Genomic DNA, 12,552 nt, shown 5'->3' with positions numbered 1-12,552 from the left:
GACATTTATTGCCTATCAGATATGAGAAGCAGTTTCTCTGTTTAACACATGTGTTAGTATCGGTGTCCCTTGTTGTTCAAACTCTCCCTATTGAGCTCGAGAATCAAAGTCAGATAACTTTGTCGATAAATCCCTTCCTCTCTGCACCCTTGCTACTCACTGTCTCAAGACCCAAACTCACTGGGACAGGGCACTGGCCTCCTGATTCTAGCCTGGTGTCTGCCTCTCACTACGCACATCGGGAGCCAGAGAGCAGAGGAGGGGCGGCTGTGAGTGCACAGAGCACACACGTGCGATGGGATTGCCCCCACCCCGCCCCCATTATCTCTATGGGTGTGATGATGAGAAACTTTCATCTTTCCAGTGAGCTACTGTGCTGCTTGGACTTTCACAGGCGTGTTTACGTGATGGATTTTCGTACATACAGCCGTCAGTGGAGGCCTCTTGTCCCCATCTCGGGAACCATAACCCAGATTCCCAAAGGGGAGCTTGTCCTCATGGATGGAAACTGAGGCCCTCAGAGATGCCATCGGCCTTGATCCCTTGCTGCTATTCAAAGATCTCGACGTTACCGGAGATTCCTTGGGGCAGCCGGACATGCCTGCGTTGAGGAAGCGTCCACTCACACGCCGTGGGAACGTTGTAGATTTTACTGTGATGCAAACACTCCCTGTGAGGCCCCCGGTGCCCAGGGCCCATTGTTGGGTGCTTTGGAGGGTGGGAGGTGGAGGCGTTTCCGTTTTGCTTGGGGGATCAGCATCACCCTTCCTTTCTCCTTTTCCTCTGGGCTGCTGCTCAGATGGTGAGAGCACAGTGCTGATGAGGTGGGCCCTGGGGTGGAACCCACGGCCCCCTCTGACTCCCAGGAGACCTGGCCAGCTGCAGCGGCCCCCGTGGACCAGCAGAGGGACAAGAGAGGAGCTGACGTGGAGGAGCCGAGGCCCACTGGGGGCTCCGGGAGAGTCCGTCCGCCTGTGGACAGCAGCTCAGGGCTTCAGCTGCTTCCGGAGAGGAAACACCGCTCCCTAGACTGAGGCATCGTTCTGGTTAAAAAAAAAAAAAAAAAGTTGTTTTCATCTTCGTGTAAATTTTTGTTTGTAACAATATGTTAGTTGTGACAGTTACCACTATTTGTTTTTTTTTTTTTTGAAATTATTTTTAGAGATGGGCTTTCGCTATGTTGCCCAGGCTGGTCTCAGACTCCTGGTCTCAGTGATCCTCCCACCTTGGCCTCCCAAAGTGCTGGGACTACAGGTGTGAGCCATGGCAGCTGGCCTGTTTTTGTTTATTACTACAGATATTATATGGAGCCTTAAAGCCTCCTGGAGTGAGAGCTAGTTCATAACCACACTGTTTGGAGAGAAGAGAACTAGCTGGAATTCTTGTTCTCCAAAGATGTGGAATTATCATCCCAACAACAGCCGTCCCTCACTCTGTCCTGAGGACCCTCAGGTGTGGCCCATCCACCCCCTCAGCGTTTCCCTCTGTCCTGAGGACCCTCAGGTGTGGCCCATCCACCCCCTCAGTGTTTCCCTCTGTCCTTGGTACGCCCAGATGTGGCCCATCCACCCCCTCAGTGTTTCCCTCTGTCCTGGGGCCGCTCAGGTGTGGCCCATCCATCCTCTCAGTGTTTTCCTCTGTCCTGGGGACCCTCAGGTGTGGCCCATCCACCCCCTCAGTGTTTTCCTCTGTTCTGGGGACCCTCAGGTGTGGCCCATCCACCCCCTCAGTGTTTCCCTCTGTCCTTGGTACGCCCAGATGTGGCCCATCCACCCCCTCAGTGTTTCCCACTGTCCTGGGGCCGCTCAGGTGTGGCCCATCCATCCTCTCAGTGTTTTCCTCTGTCCTGGGGACCCTCAGGTGTGGCCCATCCACCCCTCAGTGTTTCCCTCTGTCCTGAGGACCCTCAGGTGTGGCCCATCCACCCCCTCAGTGTTTTCCTCTGTCCTGGGGACCCTCAGGTGTGGCCCATCCACCCCCTCAGTGTTTCCCTCTGTCCTGGGGACCCTCAGGTGTGGCCCATCCACCCCCTCAGTGTTTTTCCTCCCACGTTCTCTATGTTTTGTTTCCAATCTTCCCACACAGGTGGAGAGAGGAGGGGATCCCATTGTCTGTGAGGAGGACACGGCTCCTGGGTGGGCCCTGCAGATTGTGAAGTTCAAGTCACAGCTCCTGGGAAGGTCTCTGTGTGTCAAGATCGTGGGGGCGAGACAGATGCAGGGACCACACTGTGCCCTGCTCTGTACCTCTGAGTGTTGATCCAGCTGCCTTGTGACCAGGACACTTAGAAGAACCGTAGATCCTGCAAGAGGGCAGGTTTGGAGAGCGAGATGAGCACGCCTGAGGGATTAAAGTGTAACTTGAACCACTGCCTTGCAGACTGCGTGAGGGTGTGCAGGTGTGTGTGTGTGCTGGGAGGATGTTTAGCAGCCTCATGGAGGGGTAACTGACATACAAGAGAACAAGGCTGGGCGAGGTGGCTCACGCCTGTAATTCCAGCACTTTGGGAGGCCGAGGTGGGTGGATCACCTAAGGTCAGGAGTTTGAGACCAGCCTGACCAACATAGTGAAACCCCGTCTCTATTAAAACTACAAAAAATTAGCCAGGCATTGTGGTGGGTGCCTGTAATCCCAGCTATTCTGGAAGGGTTCCAGATGCCGGGAGCCATGGAAATTATCCTCATCCCGATCATCTGGCTTGGCAAATGATGATGAAGGTAATTTTCCCACAAGATAGGCATAGCCTTTGGGACAGTGCCTTGTTTATTTTCTAGCACAAAATAGGCATTAGAACAGTGGGACTTTGTAGGCATATGGAGATTTTTAAGGTTCCTTAGGAGTCAGGTAAAAATTTCTTCAATAAGACAGACAAAACACTATCCCCAAAGAAAATGATTGATACATTGGGTGATAGTAAAATTAAGAATTTTTCGTCAATAAGAGAGCAAAAAGATGGGACTGGGTGTAGTGGCTCATGCTGTAATGCCGGCACTTTGGGAAGCCAAGGTGAGAGGATCTCTTGAGGTCAGGAGTTAGAGAACGGCCCGAGCAACTTAGCAAGACCTTGTATCTAGCAAAAACGAAAAATTAGCTGGGCGTGGTGGTGCATGCCTGTGGTCCCAGATACCTGGGAGGCCGAGGCAGGAGGATCACTTGAGCCTGGGAGGTTGAGGCTGCAGTGAACCATGACTGTGCCACTGCACTCCAGCCGGGGTGACAGGGTGAGACTCTGTCTCTTAAAAAAAAGAGGCGGGAATGGAGGAGGGTGAATCACAGGTAGAGTATAAAGAGAATTCCTGTACATTAATAAGAAAAATGCATGCAGGGCTTAATACCTAGGTGACGGGTTGACAAGTGCAGCAAACCACCATGGCACATGTTTACCTATGCAACAAACCTGCACGTTCTGTACATGTGTCCCAGGGCACATGTTTACCTGTGCAACAAACCTGCACGTTCTGTACATGTGTCCCAGAACTTAAAGTAAAATAAATTTTTTAAAAAAATTAAGAAAAAAGCTGGCAGGCCAATAGGTGAAAGAAATGAAGAGGGACAAAAAAGGGAAGGAGGAGGGAGGAAGGGAGAGGAAAGAACAAATGAACATCCCAGTGGCCAAAAAGCATATAAAACATGCTCAACCTCGTAAGCCATCAAATTTAAACCACAGTGAGAAGCCAATATTACACCTACTCGAATGGCTAAAATTAAAAACACTGTTGATACCAAGTTTGGGCAAGAATGTGGAGTAACTGAAACTTCATATACTACTTTTGGAAATGTAAAATAGCACAACTACTTTGGAAAACCCTTGGGTAATACCTACTAAAGGAGACCACATCTGTGATCCCCACATTCCACTCCTATGCATAGACCCAAAAGAACTGTGCACTGGGTCGGGCGCGGTGGCTCAAGCCTGTAATCCCAGCACTTTGGGAGGCCGAGACGGGCGGATCACGAGGTCAGGAGATCGAGACCATCCTGGCTAACACAGTGAAACCCCGTCTCTACTAAAAAACACAGAAAACTAGCCGGGCGAGGTGGCAGGCGCCTGTAGTCCTAGCTACTTGGGAGGCTGAGGCAGGAGAATGGCGTGAACCTGGGAGGTTCAGTAAGCTGAGATCCAGCCACTGCACTCCAGCCTGGGCAACAGAGCGAGTCTCCATCTCAAAAAAAAACAAAAAACTGTGCACTGTACATGTGTTCACCAAATGATGTGCACTAGAGTGTTTTATCAGCACAATTCACAGTAGCCCCAGCTTCCAACAGGAGAATGGATAAGTACCTCTCAGTATATTTATAGAGTAAAATTCTTTTTATTTTTATTTTTATTTATTTATTTTTTTTTTTTGAGACGGAGTCTCGCTCTGCCGCCCAGGCTGGAGTGCAGTGGCCAGATCTCAGCTCACTGCAAGCTCCGCCTCCCGGGTTCACGCCATTCTCCTGCCTCAGCCTCCCGAGTAGTTGGGACTACAGGCGCCCGCCACCGCACCCGTCTAGTTTTCTGTATTTTTTAGTAGAGACGGGGTTTCACTGTGTTAGCCAGGATGGTCTCGATCTCCTGACCTCGTGATCCGCCCGTCTTGGCCTCCCAAAGTGCTGGGATTACAGGCTTGAGCCACCGCGCCCGGCCTATAGAGTAAAATTCTTATAGCACTGAAAATGGATTAACAGCTACCATGCACAGTTGGTGAATCTCAGCAACATAATGCTGAGCAGAAGAAGCCAGACACAAATGAATGCGTACTGCACGATTCTGTTTCTGTGAAGCTCTAAAACAAGCAAAAGAAACATCTGGTGAGAAGTCAGGATAGCAATTATCTTAGTGCTCTGGGGGAGGTAATATTCTATTTCTTGATCTGAGGGCTGGTGTCCAGATATATTCACTCTACAATAATTTACCAAGCTGCCCACTGGGGATTGGTGGCTTCTCTGTATGTATATTATACTTCAATTAAAAAAAATAGTCAACAACAAAAACCTAACAATCAAGAAATGAGCGGCCGGGCGCGGTGGCTCAAGCCTGTAATCCCAGCACTTTGGGAGGCCGAGACGGGCAGATCACGAGGTCAGGAGATCGAGACCATCCTGGCTAACACAGTGAAACCCCGTCTCTACTAAAAAAATACAAAAAACTAGCCGGGCGAGGTGGCGGGCGCCTATAGTCCCAGCTACTCGGGAGGCTGAGGCAGGAGAATGACGTAAACCCGGGAGGCGGAGCTTGCAGTGAGCTGACATCCGGCCACTGCACTCCAGCCCGGGCGACAGAGTGAGACTCCGTCTCAAAGAAAAAAAAAAAACAAAAAACAAAAAAAAAAAAGAAATGAGCAAGGCCAGGCGCAGTGGTTCACACCTGTAATCCCAGCACTTTGGGAGGCTGAGGCGGGCAGATCACCTGAGGTCAGGAGTTTGAGACCAGCCTGGCTAGCATGGCAAAACCCTGTCTCTACTAAAAATACAAAAAAATTAGCTGGGCGTGGTGGTGGGAACCTGTAATCCAAGCTGCTTGGGAGGCTGAGGCAGGAAAATCATTTGAAAGAAAGTGGAGGTTGCAGTGAGCACAGATTGCACTATTGCACTCCAGCCTGGGCAACAAAAGTGATACTCTGTCTCAACAGAAAACAACAAAAAAAATTAGCCAGGTGTGGGGGCACATGCCTGTAATCCTAGGTACTCAAGAGGCTGAGGCAGGAGAACCACTTGAAGCCAGGAGGCAGAGTTTGCAGTGAGCAGAGATCACGCAACTGCACTCCAACCTAGGTGACAGAGGGAGACTCCTGTCTCAAAAAAAAAAAGAAAAAATTCTAGTTTGTTGCTTAGTGTGTGTGTATACATATATGCACATGTGCGCGCACACACACATATAAAACGGTGTGTTAAATTATTTCATATGAATGCAAGAAAATCATAATTTTCTTTCTTTTTTTTTTTTTTTGAGAGACAGTTGTGCTCTGTCACGCAGGCCAGAGTGCAGTGGTGCGATCTTGGCTCACTGCAAACTCCGCCTCCCAGGTTCACGCCATTCTCCTGCCGCAGTCTCCTGAGTAGCTGGGACTACAGGCGCCTGCCACCACGCCTGTCTAATTTTTTGTGTGTGTTTTTATTAGAGACAGAGTTTCACTGTGTTAGCCAGGATGGTCTCGATCTCCTGACCTTGTGATCCACCTGCCTCGGCCTCCCAAAGTGCTGCGATTATAGGCGTGAGTCACTGCACCCGGCCAGGAAAATCATAATTGTTTTGGTAAATTGATCACTTTGCAAAGCATGTGAATTCAGACCATTACAGGAAGGTATTAACATAAATTAAGAGGGTAACGGTTAACTCTGTTTTTGTAAATGTGATTTTAGGCTTGCCACAGAATTCTGAAGGAATGCTACTCACTAAATTCATTTTTCCTCTACTTCAAATAGTGCTATTAATATCCATGTGGAAATTAGAGTGTGAAGGGGATAACCGAATCGAGAATGGTAATATTCTGTACTCCCGAGTAATTGATATCATCAGTCCTTTAGAGCTATATTCTTAGCCCAAGAAACTCGCAAATTACGCTTTGAAATGGCAGTGGGATAATTAAGGAATCAGAGAGACCGAGGGGTTGAGGAGGAATTATTTAATTATTTAGGTGCACCCACCCAGTCAGATTAACATCCAAAGGACTGAGCCCCGAACAAAGAGTCGAGTTACCTTTTAAGCATTTCGTGGGGCGGGGGGAGATCTGTGCAGGGGGAAGCACGTTACAGAAGCGAGAAACAAAGACAGTTATTCAGTTGAGACATGCATTACGTCATTTTTTACTTTTCAAGGAACAACATGTTTTACGACTTATCGGTCTAGTGCCCTTGCAGCTGCACAGCTGGAGAAACAGGGTCTTCACAATGCCTGGGATAGGGAGAGATAAGGCTCAGTAGCCACAGACAGAAAAACAGGCAGTTAATTTTTAGAGGACTCCACCTCTCTCTCTTCCTCAGGGGGAATTGGGTTTTCTTACATAAACTGAGTTTTTGTTTACACATTCTTTAATTTCTTTTCATTCCTGTTTCATTTCCCCCCTTTGGTGCTTTGTATAACAAAGGTGTTAATAGAAAGCACCAGTATTTGCCACCTCTTGGTGGAGCTGAGCTGCTGCTTTTACTGGCAGTGGCTGATATTTGGTTAATGCCATCCACGGCGTGGTAGTGTGTTGGGTTACTGCTGCCTCTGTAGTTGACTGACTACTCCTAATACACAGGGGTGAAAGGCAAGGGAGGATGAGGCAGATGCCAAGAATAAGCAAAAACCTACCAATGAGGGTTTTGAATCCTCCAAAGGTTGAGAACCATCCTCCAAACAAGGAATCCGGGGACCATCCGGACCAAGTCTAAACTGGAGCTTGGGCCAACTTGCGTATTCTAGCTGTGATTATGCTTCTAGTTTTTTTATTTTTATCATAAATTGGATACCCTAAGAGTTCCCCTTGGTTTAGAGGAAGTAAAAAGAAGGATGGCTTGATTGTTTCTAACACACATCCTTGTCCATTTAGCTGGCAGTTGCCGATATGCCCGTGCTCCACATGTCCAATATCGGCCAGAGGGTGCTTTCCAAGCATCTGGAGCCTCTAGCTGATGCCAAGAGTGGCTTAGAGTAGAGAATCGAGAGAAAGGGTTTGGAGCTGGTAAGTAGGAGTGGTTCTGGGCGTTTCTCCGTTGAGTTTTGTTTTCGGCTTGTTGTAATACGTTGCCCTGGGCAGGTGGTTTCTCCTACTGCCTCTGTGAAAGTCTTTCCTTAACGGGAGATACAGTATTTTCCAATTATGGAGGTTTTTAACAACCAAACACTGGCTGAGGCTGTAGGTTCACTGGCAGGGTTAGGCGAAGTGAAGTTATCTTGTGGCATTAATTTCTTTGCCTCTCCTGGCCACTGGTTCCCCATATCAGTTCCTCCACATACGAGGGATGAGGAAATTCCTAAGCTGCCAGCTATGTTTTCAGCTGGTTGAGTAAGTTTTTGGTTGATGGGAAAACTCAGGCACTGACTGATCAAAATGCTTATTGAATGACTTATGGACCTGAAATTGTGGGGTTGGACATACTTGAGTCTTTTTAGTCTATTTGACCATTAGTAGTGGAACTTTTTTTTTTGTTTTTTTTTGTTTTGTTTTGTTTTTTTGTTTTTGAGACAGAGTTTCGCTCTTTTTGCCCAGGCTGGAGTGCAATGGCACGATCTCGGCTCACCGCAACCTCCGCCTCCCGGGTTCAAGCGATTCTCCTGCCTCAGCCTCCCGAGTAGCTGGGATTACAGGCATGTGCCACCACCCCGGCTAATTTTGTATTTTTAGTAGAGACGGGGTTTCTCCATGTTGGTCAGGCTGGTCTTGAACTCCCCACCTCAGGTGATCCACCTGCCTCGGCCTCCCAAAGTGCTGGGATTACAAGCGTGAGCCACCGCGCCCAGCATTAGTAGTGGAACTTTAAGGCCTGCTTCTTGTCTATTAACTCATAATAGTGCCGTCTGTCCTGTAGACCAAAAAGGTAGCTCTGGCTTTAAGATAGTAAATTTTAAAGGATTGCATGTTCTTGTCTTACAATTTGGTTTGATTGACATACTACTTAGCAGAGCAGTCCTTCCTGAATATAAGTGTTGGAGCTGTGGTAGCATAGACCACTGAATGTTACAGTCTAGGCATCCGATTTGTGGTTCTCTGTACAGATACTTAGGGCTGCTCCTGCTAAGCCTCTCTTGTGTTAAACCATTGCAGACTGTTTCTGGTTGTATGTGTAGGTTTGTAACTTGGTTCTTGTACATTTATAGTAGATATGATACAGTAGAGTTTTAACTGTCGTATGTTTTTACTCAGTTAGTGTGTACACAGTGTGGGCATCCTTCTAAAGGTTTCTCCTCTTCTAGTATAGGCGGAAATGGTAACAACATCCGTGTATGTAATAGAAACATGCTGACACTACACATGGGCGTAGCAAACCTTCTGGGCATAGACATTTGCAGCATTTGCAGTAATAACATGACAACAGAACAATCAGTACTGATAGAATTATAACTAGGCTTATAAATGGTATCCACATTCACTTATCCGGAGATGGTCCTCTTAGCTTCAGCTGTGCATAGACTAGTCAGCTTCCGGGATGTGACTAGAGCAGAGCTTGCAGGATTCTCAAGCTTCAGCCGTGCGTAGACTGACCAGCCTCCAGTGTGGTCAGAGCAGGGCAGTCGTCCTTCTTACCGGTAGGCGTAGGACTATTCGGGTGGGGAGATCTGGGTCTTGTTGGTTAATCCGCTGGTCATCGTCAGGAGTCACTGCTGCCGCTGGTTTCAGCCGGCTAGGATGAATCCAAGGTGTGACACCTGCAACTTTCACAGCAGTGGAAGTAGACATGATTACAATATGAGGTCTATCCTATATGGGTCCTAGATTGGTTGGATTCCATTTTTTTTTAGCTTAAACAAAATCCTTAGGTTTAAAGGGTGTACTGGGTCTGTTAGACTTACAGTCATTTTTCTATACCTAGCCGTGCATTTTTACATGGCCATACCTAAAGTCTGCATTTGCCTTCTTAAAGTTAGTTGTTCTCGTTTATAGAAATTACCTTTAATCTGACTTATGATGGGGGTGGGGGTGGCCGGCCGAACAAAATCTCACAGGGCGAATACCCAGTTTGTTTGGTGGAGGTGCACCCGACTCGGAGGAGGACCACGGGCAAGACCTGATCCTACCTCTGATGAGTTTCTTGACACAATTTCTTCAGTAGTTGTTTGAATGTCCGGTTCTTGCGTTCCACCTTCCCTGAACTCTGTGGTCAGTAGGCTGTGTGCAGTTTCTATTTGATCTTTAAAAGTTGAGTCAGCTGTTGCACAACTTGTGCCACAAATGCAGGACCATTGTCTGATCCTAGGGTTAGAGGCGACCCAAACCTTGGTATGGTATCTTTCAGTAGCACCTTTGTCACCCCTCATGCCTTTTCAGTTCTGGTGGGGAAGGCCTCAACCCACCCCGAGTAGGTGCAAACAAACACTAGTATATACTGGTAACCTCTTGCTCAAGGCAACTCGGTAAAGTCTACAAGCAGGTTCTCACAGGGCACAGCTCCCACTTCCTGAATTCCTGGAGGTCGAGTAGGTCCTTGTTTTGGATTATTCCGGGCACAGGATAGACATTGTTCACAAACAGCACGGGTGATGGCAGAGAGCAGTGGCACACAGAAATGCCGACCTATTAAAGTCTCTAGGGCCGTCCTTCCAATGTGTGTTCCTTGATGGATCTTTTTCACAAACCTTGGGGCTACTGTTTCTGGGATGGCTAGCCTCCCATCAGAGAACAGCCACCATCCACCTTTAATATATTTTCCTGTTTCCTGACCAAACCAAGCTTTTTCACTTGAGAGTAATTGGGCACCTCCGGTAAAGGGGGCTCTATAAGGAGAGGCATTGCTAGAGTTCTTTCTTCAGGTGAAGCCTTGCTCCTTGCTGCCTGCCGAGCCTCCTGATCTGCCTTTCTGTTGCCTTGTGCCTCATAGCTTTTCCTGATTTGGTGTCCTTTGCAATGAATGACAGCCACCTTCTTTGGAGCTTATATGGCTTCTAATAATTGCAACATTTCCTCTTTATTTTTTTTTAATTTCTTTTCCTTCAGTAGTCAAAAGTCCTCCCTCTTTGCATGTTGCCTCTTGGGCTTGCAGGGTTGCAAAAGCATATCGTGAATCAGTATATATGTTTACTTTCTTCCCCTTGGCCAGTAACAGTGCTCTGGTTAATGCTATTAATTCAGCCTTCTTTTTTTTTTTTTTTTTTGTTGAGACAGAGTCTCGCTTTGTCGCCCAGGCTGGGGTGCAGTGGCCAGATCTCAGCTCACTGCAAGCTCCGCCTCCCGGGTTTACGCCATTCTCCTGCCTCAGCCTCCCAAGTAGCTGGGACTACAGGCGCCCGCCACCTTGCCCGGCTAGTTTTTTTTTTTTTTTTTTTTTTTTTTTTTTTTTTTTTTCTTGAGACGGAGTCTCACGCTGTTGCCCAGGCTGGAGTGCAGTGGCGCGATCTCGGCTCACTGCAAGCTCCGCCTCCCGGGTTCCCGCCATTCTCCTGCCTCAGCCTCCTGAGTAGCTGGGACTACAGGCGCCCGCCACCGTGCCCGGCTAATTTTTTTTTTTTTTGTATTTTTAGTAGAGACGGGGTTTCACTGTGGTCTCGATCTCCTGACCCTGTGATCCGCCCGCCTCGGCCTCCCAAAGTGCTGGGATTACAGGCTTGAGCCACCGCGCCCGGCCAGTTTTTTGTATTTTTTAGTAGAGACGGGGTTTCACCATGTTAGCCAGGATGGTCTCGATCTCCTGACCTCGTGATCCGGCCGTCTCGGCCTCCCAAAGTGCTGGGATTACAGGCTTGAGCCACCGCGCCCGGCCTAATTCAGCCTTCTGAGCAGAAGTCCCAGAAGGTAAGGCTTGAGCCTCGACTACCTAGTGTGGGTCACTACTGCATGCCCTGCATATCGCACCCCATCTGTTAGGAAACTGCTACCATCAGTGAAGTATTTAGCATCTGGGCTTTCCAAGGGGGTATCTCTGAGATCTTCCCGGCTCGAGAACACTTGGTCCCCCATATTTATGCAACAGTGGGGAAGCTCCTACCAGCAGTGAGGCAACCCATGGTCCTTCCAATTGGGTTCCTCCACAGGCAGCAGGGTAGCTGGGTTCAAGGTATTTACAGTCTCCAGTGTTACCTGGGGATTTTCACACAGAAGACTTTGATACTTTAGCATTCTACAGTTGGACAGCCAACGATGTCCTCCTTGCTCCATTAAGGTGACTACATCATGTGGCACCTGGACTGTTACCTTCTGACCTAGGGCCAGCTTGTTGGCATCTTCTATGAGGACTGCAGTAGCTGCCAACGCCTTGAGGCAGTGGGGCCAACCTAAAGCCATCAAGTCTAGTCTTTTGTATAAGTATGTTACTGGCCAGTGCCAAGAGCCTAACAACTGAGTTAAGACTTCGACTGCCACCACTTCCGTTTATCCACATACAAAAAGAAGGGCTTTTTTAAAATCTGGCAACCTTAGCGCCGGGGCTTGAATGAGAGCTTCCTTTATACCTTTGAAGGCTTTTCTTTGTTCCTTTTCCCGTAGAAGGGGCTCTCTTTCTTTTCCTTTGGTAGCGCCATATAAGGGCCTTGCTATAAGGGAGAAGTTTGGAATCCAGGTTCGGCAGAATCCCACCACACTGATCTGCTGCCTTGTAACTGGGGTGGGCAACGCACATCCAGCCTCCTTGCGTGCACTTCCAAGCCTGCACTGGCCTTGGGATACTGTGAATCCTAGATATCCAACCTCCTGAAAACAGACTTTTGCCTCGTCCTTGGACACCTTGTAAACTGGCCTGTATTCACCACTTGGCTTGCACACAGGCAGCAGAGGAGTATTCCAGGAGGACTTGCATTTGACTAGAATCCCGTGTTTATAGGGCCGATTTAAATGGTTTGTTATGCCATCAGTTGCCTCTCTGGGTAGGGAGTATTGACGGACTCATACTGATGCAGCATGAGGGTTAAGCTCTACTACCACCGGGGGGGCTGTT

General features: G+C 48.3%; 1 pseudogene; it reads left to right on the top strand.

Moving 5' to 3' along the window:
* The first annotated feature begins 1,354 nt into the window (after positions 1-1,354).
* On the top strand, positions 1,355-11,524 carry LOC139363668 (mucin-3B-like; annotated as a pseudogene).
* The last annotated feature ends 1,028 nt before the right edge of the window (positions 11,525-12,552 follow it).

Source organism: Macaca nemestrina, chromosome 6 (assembly GCF_043159975.1).
Source record: "Macaca nemestrina isolate mMacNem1 chromosome 6, mMacNem.hap1, whole genome shotgun sequence".
In the NCBI taxonomy this organism is placed as follows: Eukaryota; Metazoa; Chordata; class Mammalia; order Primates; family Cercopithecidae; genus Macaca; species Macaca nemestrina.
This window is presented reverse-complemented; position numbering and strand designations above follow the sequence as displayed.